The sequence below is a fragment of the Panthera tigris genome, chromosome D4, assembly GCF_018350195.1.
Source record: "Panthera tigris isolate Pti1 chromosome D4, P.tigris_Pti1_mat1.1, whole genome shotgun sequence".
NCBI lineage: Eukaryota > Metazoa > Chordata > Mammalia > Carnivora > Felidae > Panthera > Panthera tigris.
This window is the reverse complement of record NC_056672.1, coordinates 72,530,122-72,546,403: the sequence shown is the minus strand read 5'-3', so window position 1 is coordinate 72,546,403 and position 16,282 is coordinate 72,530,122.

Genomic DNA, 16,282 nt, shown 5'->3' with positions numbered 1-16,282 from the left:
AAGAAGTTTGCCGGTCCTCTTTTCTATACATGGCCTCTCCCTTGACTGTTATTTACTATTGTTATTTGTGCTACATTTCCCCCTCAAACAGGTTTGCCAAACTGAACCCCTCAGAGTGCTTTCAGTAAGATAGGCATTCGATTATACATGATTGTGGGATGAAAGAGACATTTATAAGCTGTCCCATTACTGCTCTTCTTCAAATATCATGACTTACTTAAACCTGAATGGAGGAAATTTAGATAAATGTCAAATAAACTCCCAGAGTAAATATCAAACTAGGACACCCTGAGGTTATTTGGAGATTTCAAGGACAAGGATAAAGATTCCAAATCTCTGTTCTTGGCTTAGAGGACTTTGTCATTTGATTTCTCCTGTCCTAGAACTTCAGTTGAAACTGTCTGCTCCTGGAAGCAAACCCATCAAGATACTAGCTGTTGTTGTTAAAAATTAGCATTTCAGAAACACTGTTCTGTTGGTTTCAAGAAATTTATGATGGATATGTTTTGGTTATTAGAATAATAGACAATTTTGGTAAAGAAAGAGGGCTGGAGTGCCAGATTGTTCAGGAGAGCCTGGCCAGGAAATAAGACCTGGTCAACAGCACAGACAACGATTATCCAGCTGCCAGGTTTCCCACAACCTAACATAGCTACCTTCATTCTCTGTGTTTCTGTCAAGGCTGAATTAGTTATGCACATAATTTTTTGCATTTTCTAGAGATTTATGTCAATGCTGTCACCAGTATGTATGCTTCTTTTGTTGTTCTGGCTAATTTCAGCTGGCATAATTATATTGAGGCTCATTCATTTTGTGCTTGTCAGTAGTCTGTTCCTTTTTATTGCTGAATAGTGTCCTGTTTTACAATGTACTAAAATTTTTAATCTATTCATCTGTTAGTGGACACTTGGCTTTAATAACTAAAGCACAATGAAAATTCACGTATAAGTCTATCTATGGACATGCTTCTTTTGGGTCATACCTAGGAGCGGAATAGCTGGGCCATTTACTAGGTGTGTGTTTAAGTTTTTAAGGAAATTGACAGACTCTAGAGTGGCTGTATCATTTTACGTTTCCATCAGCAGTGTATGAGATTTCCAGTTCTTCCATATCCTCACCAACACCTGGTATTTTAATGTTTATTTTTGAGAGAGAGACAGACAGAACGCTAGTGGGGAAGGGGCAGAGAGAGAGGGAGACACAGAATCCGAAGCAGGCTTCAGGCTCTGAGCTGTCAGCACAGAGCCTGACACAGGGCTAGATCTCACGAACTGTGTGACACTGACCTGAAGTCAGAAATTTAACCAACTGGGCCACCCAGGCGCCCCCACTTGGTATTTTAGGTAGGAAAAATTAATAATGTGTTACACAGAACCCCAAACTTCCCAACGTTCCCTAAAATCCAAGGAAAACACATTAAGTGCCTATATGGAAATGAAACTGGTAACCAAAGGGTTAACAGATGTACTAAGTACCTTTGCAACTTATTACCCAGACCTTTTTTTTTTTTTTCCTCCTTTGCCTTTAAATATCCCTGACTACAGGAAAGAATATCCAATGGAAAGAAGATGGTCTCTTTAGCAAGTGGTGCTGGGAGAACTGGATAGCAACATGAAGGGGAATGAAACTGGACCACTCTCTTACACCATACACAAAAATAAACTCAAAATGGATGAAAGACCTAAATGTGAGACAGGAAACCATCAAAACCCTAGAGGACAAAACAGGCAACAATCTCTTTGACCTCAGCTGCAGCAATTTCTTACTCCACATGTCTCCCAAGGCAAGGAATATAAAAGCAAAAATGAACTATTGGGACCTCATCAAGATAAAAAGCTTCTGCACAGCAAAGGAAACAATCAGCAAAACTAAAAGGCAACCAACAGAATGAGATAGTTGCAAATGACATATCGGATAAAGGGTTAGTATTCAAAATCTATAAAGAACTTACCAAACTCAACACCCAAAAAAAATAATCCAGTGAAAAAATGGGTAAAAGACATGAATAGACACTTTTCCAAAGAAGACATCCAGATGGCCAACAGACACATGAAAAGATGCTCAACAGCACTCACCATCAGAAATACAAATCAAAACCACAATGAGATACCACCTCACACTGGTCAGAATGGCTAAAATGAACAACCCAGGCAACAACAGATGGTGGTGAGGATGTGGAGAAATGGGAACCCTCTTGCACTGTTGGTGGGAATGCAAACTGGTACATCCGCTCTGGAAAACAGCGTGGAGTTTCCTCAAAAAATTAAAAATAGAATTACCCTACGACCCAGCAATAGCACTACTAGGAATTTATCTAAAGGATACAGGAGTGCTGATTCATAGGGGCCCATGTACCCCGATGTTTATAGCAGCACTTTCAACAATAGTCAAATTATGGAAAGAGCCCAAATGTCCATCAACTGATGAACGGATAAAGAAGATGTGGTTTATAGACACAATGGAATATCACTTGTCAACGAGAAAGAATGAAATCTTGCCATTTGCAACAGTGTGGATGGAACTGGAGGGTATTATGCTAAGTGAAATAAACCAGTCAGAGAAAGACATGTTTTCACTCCTATGTGGAATTTGAGAAACTTAACAGAAGACCATGGGAGAAGGGAAGGGAAAAAATAGTCTCAAAGAAAGAGGGAGACAAACCATAAGAGACTCTTAAATGCAGAGAACAAACTGAGGGTTGATGGGGCTGGGGGGTGGGGGGGTGCGGGGAGGAGATAGAGAGGAAAATGGATGATGGGCATTGAGGAGGGCATTTGTTGGGATGAGCACTGGGTGTTGTAAGTGATGAATCATGGGAATCTACTCTCGAAGCCAAGAGTATGCTGTATATACTGTGTGTTTGCTAGCTTGACAATAAATTATACTTAAAAATAAAAAAATATTAACTAGCTAGCTATCTCTGACTGTCCTGCTTCTGGGAGACAGATTTGAGGCTTGTTCTCCCATCTCCTCATTTGACTGCCTTGGTATCCCACAGTCTGGCTTTGCTGTGTGTCAGGCTCACAAAGCCAGGGTCAGTTACAAATTAGGCAAGCGAGCCACATGCTCTTTGCCTGTGGTTCATGGGTCCCCAGCTGTAACACAAGTCCCATGAGGAAGCAAGCAGCTGCCTAGGCTCTTTGTCCTAGGGACTGTCCCCAGGACTCCACCCTGACAGAGGGCCACCAACCTTCTTTGATGCTTAATTTAATTCTTGTGGCAAAGAAACCTGTTTCTGGGTCTTTTTTAGTTTCCATTTGGCAAGTACCCCGTGAGGGTAGGTTCTCCTTCCTCCCATGTGGGTTGGCTCTCTTACCCTCTTTTTTCTTGCTCCTTAATGGAGCAAGAAGGGGTTAACTAGAAAGCCATTTGGTTCAATTGATGAAACCCTGACTTTCAGAGAGGAACACATGAATGCTCACAGAGGTACTCTGAGCTTCTTTGGTTTGTTGCCACAGCTTTTGGTATCTTTAGATAAAACCAGCCACGTTCTAACTGGAAAATGGGAAATGACAATTCATTTCCCGCCTGCAGCCCCTTTGGGCTGTATTCTCCAAAACTGGGCAATTTTTTTTTGTAACATTGTTTAACAGAAATATTCATTTAATTCTGGAGAAAAACGGCAAATAACGGATCTGTAAATTACACCATCTTGCAATTTTACTTTGTAGAAGGGAGATATTTGGAAATTGGGCCTTTAAGATTTTGTTTGCACCTGATTTGCATATTTGTATGTGGTCATGTATGTTGTCAGTGTGAGATATTTTCTCTAACCTTCGGTGGTATTGCTGAGATCAGCTTGTAAAAGAGCTTTATTTCCTTGGTTTAAAGGCAAGCACTTGTAAGAATTAGCCATTCTAAAACTCAGAGGCAGGTTTGAGGCATGCTCTCCAGACTCTTAATTTGACTGCCCTTTCTTTCTGCATCCTTGAAGTCTCCAGGGTTGGCTTTGCTGCCCATTGGGCAGATGAACGTGGGTTCAGTTACAAAACCAGTAAATTGTAATATTGGCATGTAAAAAGCTTAAAACATTGCTTCATCACCAGAAATGAACGTGGTTGCTTTGTGTTCAGTAAGACTGGGATACTTTTCCTAGAACATCAAAGATGTGTATCCCTTTTGATTCTGAAGTTCTACCAATTGTATTTGGAATATAATTCAATCTTTCCCCACAGATTAAAAATGTGGGTTGTTTTTTTTTTTTTGCTTTTTCTCGTATTTAATTTAGTTTACAGTGTAATAATGATTTCAGGAACAGAATTTAGTGATTCATCACTTACATATAACACCCAGTGCTCATCCCAACAAGTGCCCTCCTTGATGCCCCTTGTCCATTTAGCCCATCCCCCCACCCAATACCCTTCTAGCAACCCTCAGTTTGTTCTCTGCATTCAAGAGTCTCTTATGGTTTGCCTCCCTGTTTTTATCTTATTTTTACTTGCCTTTCCTTATGTTCATCTGTTTCTTAAATTCCACAAGTGAAATCATGATATTTGTCTTTATTTTGCTTAGTTCCATCCATGTTGTTGCAAATGGCAAGATCTCATTCTTTTGATCACAGAGTAATATTCCCTTGTATAGATCTATACCACATCTTCTTTACCCATTCATCAGTTGGACATTTGGGCTGTTGATAACACTGCTATAAACATTGGAGTGCATGTGCCCCTTCAAAACAGCATTTTTTTTTTTTATCCTTTGGATAAATACCTAGTAGTGCAATTTCTGGGTTATAGGGTAGTTCTAATTTTTTGAAGGAACCTCCATACTGTTTTCCAGAGTGGCTGTACCAGTGTGCATTCCCACCAACAGTGAAAAATCATTCTCTGCATCCTCAAAAAATGTGGTTTTTAAATGTAAGTTTTCCCTAAACATTTGTCCCCAAACCCATTATTCTGATACAACTATTCCATGAACATTTGGGTATTGCAAACTAGAAGACCAGGAACATTGTCTAGTGTATGCCTTTATTTCTGGTTTTCCCCTGGGGTACATCCTAGTATCACTCTCTCCACTCACCCACCCACCCCTGCACCACACGTCTTGGAGCTGGGTGTGACCATGTGGCTTGTTCGAGCAGTAATCATTAGAAGTGATGTACATCACTTTCTGGAAGGAGTTTTGAGAGCCAGTATGCATTTTATCCATCTCTTCCTTTGCCACATTGCCAGTACTCAATAGTCACTCTATCTACCTGGTCCCAGAGGGTGATGACCCAAAGCTCCAACTTGTGATGGTGGTTTGCTTTGAGAAAGAAATCTTTATGGCATTGAGCCACTGGGATTTGAAGGCTGTTATCACAGTGTAACATGGTCTACCCTGCCCAATACATGGGAGTCCATTATGGACACTCAGGTTTTGCTAGGAAAGCAAAATTCCTTTAAGTTTTCAAGTATATGGCCATGGAGTTATTATTAGTTATGTTGCCTTTCTTAATCTAATTCTACTCTTGTGCTATCTGAATCAACCTATTGACAAAAACGAACAAACTTTTATTTTAAAGACAAAAGTTTTATTGGAGCCTAAGTTAGGGCAGCTGCCTGGGCACAAAGAGTGCTCCAGTGAAGGAACATTTAGTACAGGGTTATAGGTGTTTTTTTATAAAAAGTTACAAATGACAAAGAACATTCCAGAACGTTACAGGATTTATCTTATGTTCTTAGTATGTACAAGCCTGTATAACTTTAATCTTATGGGAACAAGGTTTCTTTTAAATTTTTGTGTTAATTTTTTTAATATGAAGTTTATTGTCAAATTGGTTTCCATTGGTGTTTTTTTTTTTTTTAAACAAAGCTGTTTCGAAGGGGTACCTGCACCCCAGTGTTTACAGCAGTGCTATCAATAGCCAAAGTGTGGAAAGAACCCAAATGTCCATCAGTTGAGGAGTGGATAAAGATACATGTGTGTACATATATACACATATACCTACATAATGGAGTATTACTTGGCAATCAAAAGGAATGGAAATCTTGCCATTTGAAAACTACATGGATGGAACTAGAGAGTATTATGCTAAGCAAAATTAGAGGAAGACAAATATAACTTCACTCATGAATTTAAGGTACAGAACAGAAGAACATAAGGGAGAAGCAAAAATGTAAGAACAAGGAAGGGGACAACACATAAGAGACTTCAAATACAGAGAACTGAGGGTTGCTGGAGGGGTTGTGGGTGGAGGGATGGGCTAAATGGGTAAGGGGCATTAAGGAGGACACCTGTTGGGATGAGCACTGTGTTATACGTAGGGGATGAATCACTGGAATCTACTCCTGAAATTACTGCACTATTATGCTAACTTATATGTAAGTTAAGAAAAGAGGGGCACCTGGGTAGCTCAGGAACTTGATTCAAGTGGAATTTAAGGGGGAAGAAAAACCGTTTTGTTTTTGTAACTCCAGTATACCACATGCAGTAGGAAGTCCTACTGAGCACCAAAAATATGACAATATGCAGGAAGATTTGTAGAAAAGCACATGGATAAGAGAACCATGTTATCACAAAATAGGTATAAACAGAACAAAGCACAAATTTACTGTTAGAGTTCTACATCCAGGTGACTCTTAGATGTTACCTGCATTAGAAATCTTAGCCTCCATCTTCAAAATGCTTCAGCCTTCTCAGGCCACCCTCTAGATGGATTTAACATTAGTTTTAAGCTTAAGTTTCCAGCAATGTTCTTACTGCTTCAAGGCATGTTTACAAATACATCTGTAAAATGCTTGGAGAATGTGTTAAGGGAATAGCACAATTAGCTATGTGGCCTGGAAGGCTGCTTCTATTTACAAGATTACTGCTAGGGCTCCCAGTTAAACATGGTAACTTGGACACAGGATTACCTGTGTTCCATCCTGAAACCCCAACTATAGTGAACTTAGATGTTTGAGAGGAGAATGGAGGCAGAATCCCTTAAAAACCAAAGAATAAGAGGAGGTAGTAGAAAAGAAAACAGATTTGGGAGTTAGCAAGCAGAACATCAAAGGCTGTGTTAGCAAACCAGAGAGAGTCAGAATGCAGCATCTGCTGGGGAAAGAGAAAGCTAAGAAGAATTGGGATCTTTTATGCAGCACTCTGGAAAGGCCCCAGCCAGGGACGAAAGGAACATCTGGTACGAGAGATCTGAAATGCCCTATGGCACTACCCCTGCGGCAAGCCAAGAAAGGAGATGGTCCAGATTGGTACCAGGGGGAGAGTAGCAAGGGCAGTGAGGAGTAGCAAGGGCAGTGAGGAGTAGCAAGTTTCTGGATGTATTTTGAAAGACAACCAATAGGATTTCTTGATGGTATGTGTAGGAAGAGAAAAAGAATGACATCTTAGGTTTTTGCCCAAGCAACAGGAAAAGTGGAGTTGACGTTAGTTGAAAGAAAATTACAAGTTTAAAAGAGACCAGGCATTCACATGTAGACAAGTTTGAGATGCCTATTGGACATCCAAGTGGCAATGGTGAGCCATTATCCGTTGTTATCAGTGGTCAAGAAACTAACATGCCTTCTACCCTTCTGTCTTCCCAGCCCGTCACCCAGGCACGTGAAAAAATCCAGATGTGAGTGATCACAACATATACGGAAATGCCATTGAAGATTGGCTGCTCCCCTCCCCAAACAATATTCACTCATCATTTCTATATCGTCTTGGCTTCTGGCAAGTTTTCCTATGAAAAATCATAATGGTTCACTGACTGGCATAGTTAAGCCAACAGGAGTCAAGACCAGATCCATTCAGTTTGTACTCTAACAATATCAGAATCTGCAATATTGTCCTCAGGTGTACCCCAGGGTTCCAGCTGAAGCAAGCCCACGAAGCCATTAGTGGGCATCTACACAAGTGGCTCTTTCCTTAGGTTTCTGTATCAACTAAAGCATTAATCCACAAGGTACAGGATGTATTAACAATTGCAGTTACCTTGGCCCCCAAGGGGGAAGTCTAGGGTAATTCCCTCATCCATAACAACCCAAGCCAGAGAATTAAGGCTGACCTGGGTGCCCACTAGGACCAAGGAGGTGCTTCCTTAAACACTGCCAGGTGATCTCTTCAGGTGTAAGCCACTGTTTTAGGAAAGAGAAAAGCTGATGTGTAGCTTCCACATAAGCCATACAATCCCAGGAGAGAATATAGTGCCCTTGGAAGAGTTTAGTTTTGGGAAGTTTCCTGAACTAGGATCTACATTCTGCAGAAAGCACAGGTTGACAGCAGCTCCAACATGGCCTCCTAGCCGACGGAAAGTCTTTGGGTCTCCAGCTCATCCATTTGGAAGGTCTGAAGACCATTTAGTTTGTCCCAGCGCTAGCTGGGTCACATCTATCTACGTCATAGAATGGTCAGAGCCATCTGACCAAGGAGGGCAGACTCAGCCAGTAAATTTCTTTCACCCATTTGGGAGGGACCTACTGTGGACTTTCCCCTACAACACAGCTGAGGACAGTTCTGAAAGACAGGTCATTAATACCCTTCCTCCCCCCACCTGAGCTGCTTTGTTGTTTCCCCGCCACCCAGTTCTTCTGTCCCATGCCAGTAGCTATAAGCCACTTTCTGTCCAGTCATCCCTTAATCATTCGAGCTTTTCATCAAGAATCAGGTGAGAGACCTTTTTATAAAACTTGATACTTAAGTTGGAATCCCTTTCAGGGAAGAGGCTGATAAACAACCTGAAGTACCATCAGGGGCAAGACAGGCCCTGACTGCCACAGGTGGAGGTGGTCAAAAGGCTGCTGAAATCCATCTGTAAAGCAGGAGAAGGGGAAACCTCCCTTGAAATATGGCCATCACCACTGTGGGACAAGCAGGTCAACTTACGGCTCAAGTCACAGGCTGACGTGCAACAGTAGCCTCTGCATCAAGAGCAGGGTTAGGTTCGATCAGACAGTTGATCCCAGTAGGTCTCAGATGCCTGGGCATAAGCCAGTTCTGAGTGACCCAGACAGTTCAATCAGCAAGCGTAACATCTTTGATTGTTCTTCCACGTGGAGAAGTACAGCCTGCCCAGACAGCCAGGCCACTGACAACAGCCCACATGTCTGTTCTGCCCAATGGGGTGACCACATCTACTTCTACTGCAGGGCTGGCTCTGAGGGGGAACAGCTATACCAGCTCAGTGGACACTGCTAGGTTTCAACTTCTCCAAAACCTCATCAAGCCAGTGTGTGGTAGGCTCAGAAGATGGCCCCACTGGGCTAGGGTCTTTGGCTCCATCTGGGGACAAACGGGGTGTGTGCAGTAACTGAAGCTTCCATAAGGAATTGTGTGCTTTTTCCCCCAAGACAAGATACTGCTGGGGTCAAGACAGCAATGTTCTTGAATAGATGAGGCCATTCCTTGACAAGACTTTTGGGCTTTTTCTCCCTTGTTAGTCTCAGAGTCCAAGTTAACCAACCCCAGAATGGCAGTTTGAGAACTGAGCATCACAAGGCCTTCACAGATCAATTATTCCAACTCACTAAGAGCTAAGAGCAGCTTTCCAAAAGGAGTCCCTCTGATGTGGCTACAAGTCTTAAAACCCCAAGGGCAAGTCCAGGTAAAATCTGTCTCCCTTTGTTAAAGGTTCTAATCTGAAGAGTCAAACTTGTTCGGTCTCAAATGCTTAAAGAATCTAAGGTGTTAGGGGTCCTTTGTTTGTGGGGTTAGGATGTAGAAGTTAGGGTAAAGATAGCCCCTTTTCCCCTTTGAGTGCTAGAGAGATGAAATATCCTGAACCCACCCATACGGACAGAAGAAATTTTACCTGGCACCCAGCCCCTCGGATTTTTTCAGATTTGTCAACCACCCCTGCTGACAGAAGTGTGTAACACTGGTCAGGGCCATGGAGACAGAGGTCTTGTTGGTTGGCAGTCAGAAGCCTATGTAGTGAGAACTTCGGACATCAGAGGGTAGAGGCTCCCATGATGAATTCTGACCCTCATACTGGCAGCAAATGGCAGTGGAGTTAGTCCTACTAGCCCTTTTCTATATAGAGCTCTTCCCCTAAGCAGGCTAATCCCCTCTGGGATGGGGAAAGGCGAGCATATAACAACTCTTACAGGATGCAGCCGAAGTGGTTCTAAGAGGGACGTTTATAGCAATACAGGTCTACCTCAAGAAAAATTGCGACCTAACCTTACACCTACATCTGAAGGGCTGGTGGGGGGTGGCGTTTTGGGGGTGGGGGGACACACACACACACACACAACCATAGGCCAATATCTCACAAATATAGATGCAAAAATCCTCAAAATTTAAGCAAACCAAATCCAAGTAAACATTTAAAAAATCCTACAGCACGATCAAGTGGGATTTATTCCTGGGATGCAAGACTGGTTCAGTTTTCACTTATCAACATGATACATTACATCAGTAAGACAAAGCATGATCAAATAGATGCAGAAAAAGCATTTGACAAAGTATAACATGTATTCACGTTAAAAACTCTGCCAAGTTTAGAGAAAACATACCTCAACATAACAAAGGCCATGTATGAAAAACCCACAGTGAACATCATACTCAATAGTGAAAAACAGTTTTCCCCTAAGGTCAGGAATAAGACAAGGATGTCCACTTTTATTCAACATAGTGCTGTAAGTCCTAGCCATAGCAATCAGACAGTGTAAATCAAAGGCATCCAATTTAGCAAAGAAATAAAACTACTTGTAGATGACCTACTGTATGTAAAAAACCTTAAAGCTCCACCAAAAACTATTAGAACTGATTATTGTATTCTGTAAAGTCACAGGATATGAAATCAGTATACAGGGGCACCTGGCTGGCTCAGTTAGTGCATGCAACTCTTGATCTTGGGGTGGTGAATTTGAACCCCATATGGGAGGTAGGAGGAGTTTAAAGAAAAACCATTTTAAACATCAGCATACAGAAATTTGTATTTGTCTCCACTAGTAACAAAGCAGCAGAAAGTGAAATTAAGCAGACAATCCCATTCACGGGGTGCCTGAGTGGCTCAGTTAAGCATCCAACTTCGTCTCAGGTCATGATCACACAGTTTGGGAGTTTGAGCCTTGCATTGGGCTCTGACAGCTCAGAGTGGAGCTTCTTCAGAATCTGGGTCTCCTCCCTGCCCCTCCCCCGCTCATACTCTCAAAAATAAGCATTAAAAGATTTACAAAGAAAACCATCCCATTCACAACTGCACCGAAGACAGTAAATTATTGAATAAACTTATCCAAAGAGGTGAAAGACCTGTACTCCAAAAGCTAACAGATGAAATTCAAGATGCAAAGAAATGGAAAGACATTCCATACTTGAGTTGAAAGAATATCATTAAGATGTCTATACTACACAAAACAATCTGCAGGTTTAATACAATCCCTGTCAAAAATACCAACAGTATTTTTTCACAAAACTAGAACAATCCTAAAGTGTATGGAACCCTAAGATTTGTATGGAACCATAGAAGACCTCAAATAGCCAAAGAAATCTTGGAAAAGAAAAACCAAATGAGAAGTATCAATTCTAGATTAAGTTATATATTATAAAGCAGTAATAATTAAGACAGTATGGAACTGGCACAAAAGTAAACAAAGATCAATGGAATAGGGCAGAAAAACCTAGAAATAACCCACAATTATGTGGTCAATTAATCTTTAATAAGGAGGTATGAACATACAATGGGAAAAAGTCTCAACAAGTGGTACTGGGAAACTGGACAGCTACATGCAAAAGAATGAAACTGGACCACTATCTTTCACCATGAACAAAAACTCAGTAACGGATTAAAGACCTAAGTGGGAGACCTAAAACCACAAAAATCCTTGAGAGCACAGGCAGTAATTTGACATCAGCTACAGCAATGTTTTTCTAGATCAGTCTCCTAAGGCAAAAACAAAAATACAACACAACTATTGTGACTACCCCAAAATAGAGTTCCTGCACAGTGAAGGAATGGGAGAAGATATTTGCAAGTGATGTATCCAACAAAGTAACAAAAATACATAAAGAACAGCGACAACTTAACACCCAAAAAATAGTCCATTTAAAAAGTGGGCAGATGTCGACATTTACTCCAAAGAGGACATAGAGATGGCCAACAGACATGAAAATATGTTCAACCTCACTCATCATATGGAAAATGCAAATCAAAACAGTGAGATATCACCTCAGTCCTATCAGGATGGCGCGCACGCGCGAAGAAAGTGTTAGCAAGGATGTGGAGACAAAGGAACCATTGTATATTGGTGGGAATACAGACTGATGTAACAGCTCTGGAAAACTGCATGAAGCTTCCTCAAAAAGTTAAAAATCTAACTACCTTAGTTCCAGTAATTGCACTACTGGGTATTTACCCAGAGAACACACACACACACACACACACACACACACACACACACACACACACACACACACACAAATTCAAAGGGATACATACACTTCAGTGTTTATTGCATTATTTACAATAGCCAGGATATGTAAGGTGTCCGTGTCCATCGATGGATGAACGGATAAATATGTGGTATGTGATTATTCAGCCATAATGAAATCTTGCCATTTGCAACAACATGGCTAGAGCTACAGAGTACAATGCTATGTGACAAGTCAGAGAAAGACAAATACCAGATGATCTCACTCATGTGGAATTTAAACAAATGAGCGAAGAAAAAGACTTAACTAAAGAGAACTGATGGTTACCAGAAAGGGGGGCGGGGGGGGGGGGGGGGAGAATAGGTCAGATAAGTGAAGGGGATTAAGCAGTACACTTATGATGAATAAAAAATGAAATTTAAACTCCCACAGTCAGATGTAGACACAACAAAGAAAGCATATTGGGTCAGCCCAAAGGATCCCGTAACCCAAGATCACATTAGTTTTTCTCCTCACCAGGACCTTGAGCCCCATCCAGGCATCCCTTCCTGCCCTCGACCCAAGTAGGATGGAGACTTTGGCGCCTGTGTCCCCACCCTGCCCCCATCCAGTATTCCCTAGATGTGGCTTTTTCCTTAGAGTGGCTGGTGGGAGGGATGCAGGAGCAGCAGAGAGGGAGAGACCAGCTCTGCACCAGCAAGCAAGGCCTATGTACTGTTTCCAACAGCCCGTCAACTGCTCATAGCATCTCCCAGTGGAAGAGTGAGCCACCACCAACAGCACTATTTGGGTTTCAGGTTTCAATCCCACCTTGCACCGGTCAGTCTCCTTCACAGGTAGGCCAGAGAGAGGCTCTCAGCCCATCACCACTTGGGCCAAGAGCACTTGCTACCAGATCCCAGGGTATTTGCTTCTCCTATCCCCTAACCCAGGCTGCAAAGGGTCTTGTCCTTTCTTTCCCAGAAAGCCACGTTTCATTCAGCATCCCACTCTATCAAAACGATCAAGAACTGTGGAGAGTCTGAGACTATCTTGCTTGCAAGCTAAGGAGACCTGCCACGTTCTACATGCTTCCCAGCAGATGGCAGGAGCTTCACATTTGGAGTCCCTTTGCCCCCACCCCCCACCCCCACCCCAAGTCCCCTGGCAGCAAAGTGGAATAGGCTTAGGTTGATGCTATGCACAGAGTGGCTGTCACAGGAACCTTAATATCCAGAAACCCCACCAGTTTAAAGAGGCTGCCAACAAAATGGCGGATTTCAGCCACCTATCAAAAGAACATTTCCTCAGGAGTATTCAGGAAAAAAACAGCTTAGTTTTCAGTGACTTAAAAATGGAATTCCGGTGAGATATGGATCTCTGCAATAGAGGTACCAGTGCCTACCAGTTCCTACTGCTCTCCTCCCACATCTTGCTAGATCCTCCAACACCAGCCCTCAGCTTGGGTATGGCTGAAATCCAGAGCCCATTTTGTTCTCCATCAGCTCTGTGCTGTGGTTCTGACAACATGGCCTGGCCTCCTCCTTGTATAGGAGATTCCATTTTTTTCTTTGAGGATGTGGTCCCTTGACTTGCTCAGTGCTGTGGGTGGGACCTGTGGAAGCAAACTTACATCACACAGGGGATACTCCTTCCCCTTTCCCAGGGGGTGTTCTCCTGGGAAGAACCAGGGGACCTACCTTGTCCTGACAGGAGTGCTCTCTTCCCATTCCCTCCAAATGAAGATTACTTTTTAATGGTCTTCGCGGTCCCCCATTAGTATTTAACTTCCTCAAATTCCAGGTTTGAGGCCTTCGGAGTCTGGGGTCTGTCAGGAAAGTCTGCTGGTTTGGTGAGAGCGAAGAGGGTCGCAGGGGCCTGGTATTTCAGCTGGCAGAATGGGACTGGGGGATATGGAGAAGTCTGAGTTTTAACTCAGGCCTACACTGCACTCATTTTTCAGGAGAGGCTCTCCGATGACAAAGGCTGCCCTAGGGAATCCTTGAATTCGAAGCCAATTAGGAGAGTGAAGAAGAAAAGTGGAGGTGTTTGTTAAAAAAGAAAACAATTTAAGTTTCGAGAGAGCTAGAGCAAGCACACGAGCAGGCAGGGAGAGAGGCAGGGAGAGAGGCAGGGAGAGAGGCAGGGAGAGAGGCAGGGAGAGAGGCAGGGAGAGAGGCAGGGAGAGAGGCAGGGAGAGAGGCAGGGAGAGAGGCAGGGAGAGAGGCAGGGAGAGAGGCAGGGAGAGAGGCAGGGAGAGAGGCAGGGAGAGAGGCAGGGAGAGAGGCAGGGAGAGAGGCAGGGAGAGAGGCAGGGAGAGAGGCAGGGAGAGAGGCAGGGAGAGAGGATCCCAAGCAGGCTTTGCGCTGAGTGTGGAGCCTACTTGGGATTCTGTCTCTCTTCCTCTCTGCCCCTCACGTCCTCTCTCAAAATTAACTTAAAACCACCCCCCACCCTGGAAGTGAACAGGTGAAACTTGCCAAGTGCTTGACCTCAGCATACAGCCAGGCCTCATCATCCTCACACTTCCTACTTGGGTCCAGGCTCCAGGTGTTTTCCTTTGTGTCCCGGTCCCAACCCAACGAATGGGAGAAGAGAGCCTTAGCAAAGTGGCTCTCCATGGGGAGTGATTTCTGCCCCCAGGGGACGTTTGGCAACAGATACATGTTTTGGTTATTGCAGCTAGGAAGGGGATGCTACTGACATCTAGTGGATGGAGGCCAGAATTGTTGTTAAACATCCCAAGTGCGTAAGATAGTCCACCTGCCCCCCACAGTAAAGAATTACACAGTCCCGGGGCGCCTGGGTGGCGCAGTCGGTTGAGCGTCCGACTTCGGCCAGGTCACGATCTCGCGGTCCGTGAGTTCGAGCCCCGCGTCAGGCTCTGGGCTGACGGCTCGGAGCCTGGAGCCTGTTTCCGATTCTGTGTCTCCCTCTCTCTGCCCCTCCCCCGTTCATGCTCAGTCTCTCTCTGTACCAAAAATAAATTAAAGAATTACACAGTCCCAAGGATCAGTAGTGCCGAGGAGGAGAAACCTTGCAAGGGGTGAGTGTAAGTCTACCCTCAGATGAGCTCGGTTGGGGTTTAAGGCACAGAAATCCCTCATTCAGACACATCATACAGGTGCACTGAGTTTTTTAGATGTATTTTTAAAAGCTTGTTATTTTTGAGAGAAAGCATGAGGAGAGAAGCAGAGGGAGAGAGGGGGACAGAAGTTCGGAAGCAGACTCTGCACTGACAAACCATGAGATCATGGCCTGAGCCGAAGTGGGATGCTCAACCAACCGAGCCACCCAGGTGCCCTGGGTGCACGGAACATCCCCTATTAGGCTTAAAGAGAATTATTTTCTGTAATTTTCTCTGAAGCTCCACTGTCTAACTCCAGCAGAAAATAGTCTTCCTGATTTCAAAATAGACTTTGACCCTTTCTATTTGAGATTGAATCTCTTTTGGATTAGTACCCCATGCTTTCAGGATTTCTCCCTTATTTTTGTTTCTCACTCCCTGAAGAAAATTCCTAGGGGGGATTGTTCTCACTTTGGGGAGACGGCAGTGACAGCCATCAAGTGCCCTCTGGCTCGTGCTGACTTTCAGGGGCATCCGGCCCCTGCTGCCCCCAATGCTAAAGCCCTTCCCAGCCCCGTGTCCTCTCCCCTCCACTTCCCTGGTCTCTTTTCAGCTGCTCTTCCTAAGAAGGGGGCCAGTGCAGGTACCCCACTCCTCTTTCTGGGAGAATCACCATTCCCAAGCAGTGAGAAATGGTCTCCCGCTCGCCCTACAACACTCCAGAGCCCAGAGGACTGCTGGGGGGGTGGGGGGGGGGGGAGTGGGTTTCTCTCACCTCTCACTTCCCCACCTCCGGCCACCATCCCGCTCTGCTGCGGTGGCCTAGCTGGAGGTGCTTTCCGTACAAGTCACCTTCATTCTCTGCCTCTCCCCAAACTCCCCCAGAAATCTGGTCTGGGGCTTCTGTTGTGACCCCACTCCTTAGTACTGGGGGGCACCAGAAAGAGGTAGCTCAGG